The 11,470-nt window shown below is 34.2% G+C and overlaps 1 pseudogene; it reads left to right on the top strand.

Annotated features, from left to right (window-relative positions):
* On the top strand, positions 1-5,343 carry LOC132186050 (MLO-like protein 12; annotated as a pseudogene).
* Positions 5,344-11,470: the final 6,127 nt, after the last annotated feature.

The raw sequence follows: 11,470 nt of genomic DNA, 5'->3' as shown, positions 1-11,470 counted from the left end.
ATGCTGTTGGGATTCATATCCCTGCTCCTAACAGTGTTCCAAGAGCCCATTTCTAGGATGTGTATACCCATGAGTGTTGGAGACACTTGGCATCCCTGTATAGATGGGAAGAAAGATACTGACAAAAGTGGTCGGAAATTGCTCCAGTTATTTGATTCTGGCTTCAGTGGTCGTCGAAGATTAGGTACAAAAGGATACGACAAATGCAAAAAGGTAAGCTGAATTTATAAGTTTGTTTGTTTGTTTTTTTTTTTTTTTTTTTCTCTAGCAAAGCTTTCATATATATGAATTTAGAGGGACGAGTTGTTTGCAGGGTAAAGTGGCCTTCATGTCTGCGTATTCGATTCACCAGCTGCATGTATTCATCTTTGTCTTAGCCGTTTTTCATGCGCTCTACTGCATAATCACCCTGGCTTTGGGCACAACCAAGGTAGGTACTTTTTTAACATACATGCACAAATTGCAACCCCTCTCTCTTTCTCTCGAGATCTAAATTCTTATTTGAATAGATTCTTGTTAGAATATATTATAGGATTTAATTTCAGCATCGATTGTAATCGGATTTGATGAATTCTTCTTGAAAATGCAGATCAAAAGATGGAAGGTTTGGGAGGAAGAAACAAGGACACTTGAATCTCAAGGCCATATTGGTAACAAATGGGCTTTTCAAAAACTAGGGATGAAATAGCGGTTGCGGTTAGTGGTTAATGGCTAAAACCGCTAACCGCAACCGCCTAGGCGGATAGTAATTTTTACTAACCACCTAGCGGTTAACCATTTTGGGGTAATCGCTTTTTTCTAACCGCTTTTTTTGTGCATTTTTTTGACCCATTTTTGGCCGGTTTTGGGCTCGCTTTAAACATTTTTTTTGCTCATTTTAAACGTTTTTTTTTATTTTTTTTCATGGCCATTTGCAATAAAAATATAAAACCTAAACAAAAGTTGAGGTTTGAGGGAATCGAAATCGAGAATCCTAAGTGAAAGAGGGGCATAATTACCACTATGCTACAACGACTTATTGTTATTTATTATATATATATTATTTTTAAAAAAAGCGGTTAGCGGATTTTCAAAACCCACTAACCGCTAACCGCAACCACCTAGTGGTTTTTACTAACTGCTTTGAGGTTAGCGGTTAACGGTTATTGCAAAGTCAACAGTATATATAGATGACTTTGTAAATTGCTTTTGTGAGCAAATTTTGTATGAAAAAATAAGATTAATCTCTCTTTTTTTATTATTATTTTTGTTTCATGTGTCACGATTTGCTGTTGCTAATTTAATTTAAAATAAAATTGTAGGATTTTTTTATTTTTATTTTAATATATAGTTTGGTAAAAGAGATCATATATATGGTTATGGAAAATGATTTATATGATGCAGATCACGAGCGGTTTTGGTTTGCAAGGGAAACATCATTTGGACGAAGGCATTTAACCTACTGGAGCAAGTCAACGGTTTCCCTTTGGATGGTCAGTATTGAAATCCTATAATTAACTACTTAACTATGCTTACATAGTTAGTTTGTTGCTTAATAATATTAAGTTAGTATATATTAAGAATTAACCAACTAGTTAATAACATATATATATATGAATTAACCAACTAGTTAATAACATATATATATATATATATATATATATATATATATATATGTGTGTGTGTCTATATATATATATATATATATATATATATATATATATAAACATGTTTATATGTGTATGTATGAGTTAGGCTCACAAGCCTTAATCGAGTCGGGCGAGAAAGTCGGGTATGTATCACTTAATAATCAAGCGAGTTTCAACCGTCATGAGCCAGTTTCTGCAATCACAAGTTGAGTTAAGATCGAGTTTAAACAAGCCGATTGTCGAACAGACTAGTTTTTACAACCCTATTTCTAGGTCTTAGTCCCGCAATTGAAGCAATTATCAATGGGTGAGGTGGGAGGAATGATAATCGACGAAAAATATCAATCTCCCCCAAAATGTATGTCATAATTAATAACTGGTGGAGCGCTCTATATTACATGTTGGATTTATTTTTTTTAACTGAAGTACAATGTTCGATTTTCAAAATATTATTAGTATAACACCCTAGTTTCATATTGAGAAAAGATGTGTGGGTCACACAGAGTTAGGAGTTTATAAGATATGTTCATTGGTGCTAAGTCGTTCCACATTGCTTATTTATTAGGTAAAATTGAACTTTAAAAGTAATTTTAAGGAAGCTCCAAATTTACTAAACGTGCCAACGTGGGCAACTCATCTTTTCAATATGGAACTAGGGTATTACAAATTCCTCCCCTTAAAACACCTGAAGTCACCATTTGCGCGGAGAAATGTAGAAGAAAGGATATCCGCATCCACATACTGCAATTACTATCTACATCTGCACGGTCCTACATCACAGCTAAAAACATTTTATGAGAAAAAAATTTCACGCCGAAACAAACGAAGCCTTAGTGATGAAACTTGTGTTTATTTTTCAATTTTGAAATTTAAGGGCATAGAAGGTTAGTTATGTTACAGTTGTTTGAAGACTCTTTTCTCCTCCTATCAGGTCTGTTTCTTCAAACAATTCTTCAGATCAATTACCAAGGTTGATTACATTACGTTAAGATATGGATTTATCGTGGTACTTTTAATCCACTAAAAGTCAGATTTTTTGTACATGTAGTTGGGAAAGGGATTCCAATGTTATTATGTTACACTATGTGACTTCAGGCACATTTGGCACCAAGAAGTGGAAAAACGTTTGATTTTCAAAAATACATCTAGAGAGCACTTGAAGCTGATTTTAAATTCGTGGTGGGGATAAGGTTGGTGCTCAAGCACTTGAAGGCCGTTGCTTCTTTGATTGATTTTTAATTATCTTAAAATCCTAACTTTACCTCTAATTTGCAGTCCAAAAATATGGTGCTTTGCAGTTTTATCCCTATTGTCCAACGCATATAGTAAGCTAAATACTACTTTTTGGTTATCATACTATCTCTCTTTTTAATGACGTGGAACCCTTGAAGGCAAGGCCACTTCCTGATATTCTTGTTGGGCAAACTCTAAATACATGACCTTGTTCGTAAGAACTATATATCGGTTGAGTGAGGACTCGAATAACCGATGATATTAACCAAACGAGTCAATCATTCGAGCTGTCCCTTGCGGGCCAAGTAGTGTTCATTCTTTGTGTGCCATTCTCATTTTTGAGCCCAAATATGTCGTGGGCTGCCTTAGTAACTACTACTAACTAAGAAATCTTTCCATCTATGTCTGGACAGGATGGCATTCTTATCTATGGCTACCATTTGTCCTATTGATTGTAAGCTCAATTACAGAAACCAACTGGTTTCCTAAACTTTTTTTTGTCTGTTTCCTCCAACCCAGTTTAATAGCCAGGGTTTGGAGAAAACTTTGTTCTTTTATCGGCTCTGTTTACAATCTAAGCTTTTGGGTTGTTGGTTTAATGGAAAATCATGTGGTTTGTTGTGATTTTACAGGTAATCCTCTTGGTGGGTACACAGCTACAAGTGATAATTACAAAAATGGGGCTAAGAATTCAAGAGAGAGGAGATGTGATTAAGGGTACACATGTGGCACAACCAGGTGATGACCTCTTCTGGTTTGGAAACCCTCGGTTCCTTCTCTATCTCATTCACTTCGTTCTCTTTCAGGTATTTCTCAAATACATCAACAAATTACATAGTACAGTCTCTTTGAGATTGCGTCGAGAAATAAAGCTTTTGTTTACAGAAAAATTCTAAAAAAAAAAAAAAAAAACCTCATTTTCAAGCTTTGCTCAAAATGTAGTTTCGAGTTTTTTTTAGAGCAAAAAAGTCAAAACGTGCTTTTTAAGTTTTTACCCATTAGATCCATTTTTGCTTGGTACATCTTTTTATGTACTAAAAATACTTTTAAAACTTTTTAAAGCAATCTCAAACGCTTTCAAGCTATCTGGATTCTAATATCAGCCTTTGGCTTTTGCCCTCTTTGTCTTGACTTTAATTGCAGAATGCATTTCAACTCGCCTTCTATGCGTGGAGTATGGTAAGCCTTTCACTTCTTTAATCAATCAATTCACAAAGTACTTAGGGGCTGTTTGGGTTACATTTAAGGGGCCTAAAAGTGTATTGAACACTCGAAAAATCTATTTAAAGAAAAAAGTATCGGTTTCGTAAAAAAATTTGGAAGTGTTTTTAAGGATCTAAAAAGCCAAAAAAATGACCAAAACGCACTTTTGGTAAAAGCTTAAAAATGAAGCTTTTGTCAGAAAACGCTTTTTAATTTAAAAGTTCTATTTCTCAAATGCAATCACAAACATACTCTTAATGATGTCTTTACTAAGAAACAAAGTCCCGGCACATGTGACATTGGCATTGCTGAAAAGCATCTATTTTTAGAATTTAGAATTGAGCAACAAGAGAAGCTTATGCTGAGAGCTTTCCCTAACTTTCCTGTCATATTTTTTTCTTCTCTTTCAGTATGCATTTGGCATAAATTCTTGCTTCCATAAGCGCACTGAAGATAAGGTCATCAGACTCTCAACGGGGTGAGTTCTTTCACAAATTAATGCACATCCATGGAATTCCATATGCCATGCATGGTGCCATTGTTAAGATGTAGTTATTTGGATGATTAATGCGTTAATTAAGTTTAAGAATTGCTAATGCTATACGACTTTGGCACTTCCTTCAGGATCATCACACAAGTTCTATGCAGTTATGTGACTTTGCCGCTCTATGCTCTCGTGATTCGGGTGAGAAATTAATGATAATATGGCTTCAAAGGTTAAATAATACAAATATAGAAGCAAATATATTTGCAAAAAACACAAATCATTAAAAAGCAGTTTTCACATTTTTGTGAGAATATAAGAAAACACAATTTTATTTATTTATTTATTTTTAATTTTTTATGATGGGGAAGGATCCACTTCTACAGAGTAAACCTCGAACCCGTGCACCGCATTCTCGAAAGTTTTCCTACACGGACCAAAATAAATCTCTAACTTTTACACCAGAGGGTGTGGCCATAACGGAGAGTTTGTACCTAGCAAGTCTCAAACTTGGAATCTAATGGGTGATACTCCCTAAGACCACAATCGTCAACCACTAGGCCAACCTTTTGGGGTTAAGAAAATTTTTTTAAAAAATTAATATGCATAGCCTTTGACTAATTATTCTTTGGACTGATTTTTTGCAGATGGGCTCTTCCATGAATTCTACCATTTTTAATGATGGAGTGGCAACAGTATTAAAAAGCTGGCATCGCAAGGCCAAAAAGAAATCTAAGCATGGCCATCATTCTGAGGCAAATTCACCAATTCACCTCTAGCATAACTATCAGTATGGCAGCCTCGACAGCTTGCACACATCTCCTAATGATCATTTTGAGATGGAAGACTTAGAATTCCAAAGGAAACAAAGTGGACACGAAGACTCTATGCATTCCGAGCAAGAGAAGGAGATTCAAGAGCAAAGATCATTGCAATTGCCTCCATCACCAGGAACCATTCGAACCCAACACGAAATCAATGTTAGTCCGTCAGATTTCGCTTTTTGTAGATGAATAAGCAAACAAATGTCCTGCACCGGCCGTTCGAATGTTATACCTCAAGGTCTTGTGTTCGAGTCAGGATGGGTGGTATATTGTAAGTGTCTGGAGTTTACTTTATAGGGATGAGTCCGAAGGGCCTATTTTATAAAGGTGGCACATTATATATATATATATATATATATATATATATAAGGCAACAAATAGAGTTTGGGTAATAGGAGAATTAAAGGTCACTACAAGAAAACGATTTTTTATTGACATACGTTTTCTGACGTGTCAGGTTGTCTGACATGTCAGTAAACCCTCATGATGGGACAATTTTGACGTGTTTTATGCGTCAAGATTGTGGGTGTCAGGAATTGGGAATTTCTGATGTGCCAAATATGGCATGTCAGACATTCCTGACGTGTTAAATCCAACACGTCAGAAATTTCTGACGTGTCATTTTTGGCACGTCAAAAATGCTTTCTGACGTGTCAAAAAATGACACGTCAGAAATTCTTGACGTGTCATTTTTTGGCACGTCAGAAAATTTGGTTAGTTTATAAATTTTTTTTTCCTCCCCCCCTATATTTTTTGTGAATTTTTTCGGGACTATACCCGAATTTTGTATTACGATTAACCTGATATTCAATCTATCCGGCCATCAATTCCATGTAAATAATATACAATTTTTCCATCAAATAACATACATCATATCCATTAACATCAATCACAAACTATCCACCAAAACTAACTTCAACACCGATTAAAGCATGACTAACAGTCAGAAATTAATTCTCTTATATTTTTGAATGTTGAAATGGGTTACGGTGTTATAAAAGAGAAGTAAAGTACTGGTGTTTGTTTTGTAAAAATTAATTTTATTGAATGTTAATTGGGATCGATCATATTGTACAATATTAAACCTGAGAATGTTGGGATCATATATATTATATATTATTTATATCAATAATATAAATGAATTAAACCATATATATATATATATATATATATATTATTGACGTGTCAAATTTGACACGTCAATAGTTTCTGACGTGTCAATTTGACACGTCAATAATTGTTGACTTGCTGTTTTGCCACGTCAGTAAATTGCTGACGTGTCAAAACAGCACGTCAACAGTTACTGACGTGTCAAGATTTGACACGTCAGTAAATATAAGATTAATTAGTTATTTATTTTAAAATATTGTAAAATTAAATTAGATTGAAATTTACTAACGTGTCAAAATTGACACGTCAGTAAATACTGACGTGTTTTTTTCAACATGTCAATAAATGTTGACGTGCCACTTTTGGCACGTCAAAAAAAATTTGTTGACATGCCACTTTTGACACGTCAGCATTTACTGACGTGGCAAAAAATTCTTACTGTTTGCCACGTCAAAAGGAATTTTTTGCCACGTCAAAAAATGGCCTTTTTTTTGTAGTGGGTTAAATATTTTTTTGCCCCGATCCTTATTTTTTAACAACTTTATTTTTTGCTCATTCGGTTTTCGTTTTTATCACAGCTATTACCTCCGTTATGGATAAAGATGAAGATAATACCTTTGTCTAACTTCCTTCTAAAATTTGACAAAAATTCACGATAGCACCCTAAAACTCGACACGTGTCCATATGCCTAATAAAAAATTTTAAAAAAATTAAAATTAAAACCACTCCCATTTTGCAGCTACCACCCCCAACCCCAAGGGCCCTTTGTCACGGGATGATTAAGCTATTCTCAATAGCTAGTTTGAAGGTGATCGTTTATGGGTCGCCGAACTATTCAAAAAGGTAATTCAGCCAACTCAACAATATTTTTTTGCAATAAGACTCGTATTGCATAATATTATCATTTCACCCACAAAAGTTTCACTTTTTTCATATTTGATCAACGAATTTACTTTCACGATTCACAAATCATGGCAAATATGTCCTTTATTCATTATACCATCTTTAATATCAAAATCTACCAGAACTACCAAAATCATCGGTTACGTCAGCAGGATTGACATTGGGGCTTAATTTGTTAAGAATATAATAGATATTATTCTAGGGTTATTTCCTTTCTTATGGATTATAGAGTTTTTTTAGCCTACTAATTAAGTTTATTTTTCTTTAGTCTACTAAGTTACTTGCTTATCACTCATAGCCTCTCTAGAGGCCTTTATAATATTCTTTATTTTAATCAGTCTTAATACAATGTAGTCCATTATATACTTCCGCTCTCTTTCTTTTTTCTCCTTCTTCTGCTTTTTAATATATTTAATATATATTTATATCTTCTTTCTTATGGATTATAGAGTTTTTTTAGCCTACTAAGTTTATTTTTCTTTAGTCTACTAAGTTACTTGCTTATCACTCATAGCCTCTCTAGAGGCCTCTATAATACTCTTTATTTTAATCAGTCTTATTTCTGATATGGTCCAGATTATATCTTTACATTTCCTCTTTAACTTTTCTCAACTTCTTCACGCTTTTTTTAATATATTTAATATATATTTATATCTTAGTTTTTTAGATCCTTAAAAGCGACTTGGTATTTTCTTAGCAGATTTTTTTTTCAAATGATTTTTTAAATGTCACTTGTGACTTTTTTAATTTCATAATCTTTTGGCCTTTGGCTTTGGGCTCACTTAAGTGTCACCTTCACTTGAGATTATAGCGTGGTTCTCTGTGTAGCATTTAGTGCATTAGAAATTAGTTTTTTGGTTGAAGGTAATTTTTTTTTTTTTTTTTGACGTGAGGGATTTCAAACTAAAGACCTCTGTTTCATGAGACATGGTACTCAGCTACCCTTTGAATAAACATGCATGCTTCCTTATATTTGAATAAACATTATAAATAAAATGTAAAATGCATTTGTTTTAGATGAAGTTGTTTTTCAGGATTTTAACTGCTGTTTGAAAAAAAAGAATGACAATGTTTTCTTCAATTGGACGGTACCTCTAATTCTCTGCTGCCATAGGAATTAGGATGGCAGCAACCAACTTGATGGAGGAATTAGGTACAACAAAACTGGATCAAGAAAAAGGAAGAGTTTGATATCTCAGTTTCAACCACCCCTCCTTTTCGTACCCATGCATCTTCTTCCATCTTCTTTAATGCTTCATGCTTTAATTAATTGTAGTACTTAGCTTAATTTTTGTATGATTAACCTTCTTAAAAGGGATTATGCTCTCTATTTCATTTGAATTATATTTCATTTGAATTATATAAACGAGTGATATCTCTTAACTAATTTCTAATTAATGCTATCGATTCTTGTAAGAGTGCATTGGAGAATGTGATTCAAAAATATAATTTTGGAGAATGTTAGGTATTCTCTTGATCTTATGCTGATATTATTTTTTAAAAATTGGGTGAGAGAAATAAGAGATCGGTGGGGTGAGTTTCTTTTTTCTTTTTTGCTTTTATTTTTTAAAAATAATATTCACCTAGAACCATGAGAACAAGAGAAAAATGCCTAGCATTTTCCTACAATTTTAAAACAATTCATAGAAAGTATATTGATTGCGTGTGCATTTTTAAATCGCATGCAAGATGGTGCGGTTTTAAAAACACACTATTTTAAAAGTTAAAACTACGATTTTAAATATCAAACAACGATTTTTTTAAAACACGTAACTGAGTTTTTAAAAATTGTGTTTTCAAATAGTGTATTTTAAAATCCTTATTTTTTAATAGTAATTTTTAAAATAATTACTTTCCTAAATTAAGAATCCACTTGTATTTAATTGACTCGTGGTCCATTGCAATAATGGTGAGGTAATGTCAACATCTGAATCGTTAAAAAATTTATATGTATCTTGTTTTTTAGTTTTTTGTTTTTTTGTGCAACATGTATCTTGTTAACGTGGAAGAAATATTTAATATTCGATAAGTAGTTGTCATATATATATATTTCAAAAGGAAGAAATAAATCTGTCAACGGTTAATTGGTTAGGAATTTAGAGTTTCTTTTTTAAAATAGAAAAAAATAAAATAAAATATTATATACACATGATTAAGTGTCTGATTAGAACATTTTGGTTAATAAAAAAAATCCGAAATTTATTAAATAGGATAGTGGGAAGGGATTTGGAGGGAAAAAGTTACGTGGCTTTCTTAATTGTATAGCCAGCTAGTGATTGTTAAATAATTCTATTTTTGTATTATTTTTATGAATCGGGATTTTTTAGAATAAAAAACTTTATAAGATAGAGTTCTTAAAATCCTAATCATTATTTTGTGGTTTAAATACATAATTAATTAGGTCATGTTTGTTAATGATTTTTTGTTTTATGTTCTCTAAGTCAAAAATATTAATAAACAACTTAAAATACAAAACACTCGTAAAAATATAAAAACTATCGATTCGTATTGGCACGATACGAAGAAAACTGTTCAACCATACTAGGTATCATATAATATAGTAAGTAAAAAGAATAGTACAATGCCCTAATACCTTGTAAGAACATCTCTTTTTTCCATATCGAGAAACTTCCGAGATAATTAGCATTTGTTTCCAGGAAAATAATGATGAAGCAGCAAATGTCCACGCGAGGAACCACCGAAGGTTCTGAGAGACAAGAGACTCTCGTTAGCTTCTGTAAAAACACGAAGTCCTGTAGGATGTAAAGCACATGGATTAGACGTTAAAAAACTCAAATCCACCAATATTTACGGCATCTCTAGTCTTAATGCAGTCAAATTAATTGAAATACCCTTTCGTCGCCAACGCTCTTTTTCTCTCTTTTTCGGCTGCCGGAGGCCTAGAGATATGAAGAAAAGTCTTCGGGGGATCTTTGGCATGGGCATGGCCGGAAGTGCCGCCTGTTTGATTGACCAATTTTAATATTAATATATCAAATACTTTGAATATTTGAATAATCGTCTTCCACTTGTATCCCCAGATGGGAAGCTTCTCTATTTTTTTTTTTTTGAAACATATCAGACTCATTCATTGATAAAAGTTGCGAGCCTAAAGCTCTTACAAACAGAGCAAAAAGCTCTGAAGTAAATCATAGCCGAAGCTAAAGATACAGTCATCAACAACAGACCAAATCAACCAACACAGCATCTGTTAACCTATGACTAAAATATCAGGTTGAAAACTCAGATCTGCATCAAACAGACACCATCTAATGCATAGGTAGCGCTTATTCCTCGGCCTTAAGAGAAAAACCCCCAAACCGATACTTATTCCTCGGCCTTGAGAGCAAAACCCCCAAACCGATACTTATTCCTCAGCCTTGAGAGCAAAACCCCCAAGCCGATACTTATTCCTCGGCTTTGAGAGCAAAACCCACAAGCCGATACTCATCCTCCTCGACTCAAAAGCCAGGATAAATTTCACATCCACAACCCAAAGGTTTGGACTAGTAATATCGGGTAGCAACCGGGCGCAACGAAGCAGGAGAAGAAAGCCTTATTACAAGCATAAATAAAACCATACAGGGAAATAAATGGAACAATAAAACTAATGCAGGAAAAGAAATTACAGCAAATAAAACCAAATACAGGGGAACTCAAAGGAAATACAAAACAGAAAAACAACAAAATAGGAAAATAAATGCGAAAAACACTCAAAGCGGGTCACGATAGCCGGAGGAGGCCGATCGTGAGCTGGCCGGAAACCGCCTCGGAAGGAGGCACAAAAAGCTTGGCGCGGGAGGGGCGTGTGAAAAGACCCGACAGCGAGCGGTGAGTAGCGAAGCGAGCGCGGAGGAGATCGGCGGCACACACAAACAAACAGGGAGGGGGAGAGTTTGAGTGAAAACCCCCAAAAGCAGTACCCACTGAGAGAGAACACAAGCACAACAGAACAGAAAACACCAAAGACAGAAACAAACCTAAAACAAAAATCGGGAAGCAAGGAAGGGAGGAGGGATGCAGGCAACGAGCATCCCTCCTCCCCTGAGGCGGCGGCGCTCTGAAGGGGAGCTTAAGGTTTCAC

Source organism: Corylus avellana, chromosome ca7 (genome assembly GCF_901000735.1).
Source record: "Corylus avellana chromosome ca7, CavTom2PMs-1.0".
Taxonomy (NCBI): domain Eukaryota; kingdom Viridiplantae; phylum Streptophyta; class Magnoliopsida; order Fagales; family Betulaceae; genus Corylus; species Corylus avellana.
The sequence above is the reverse complement of the archived record's forward strand: the minus strand, read 5'-3'. Positions and strand labels throughout refer to the sequence as shown.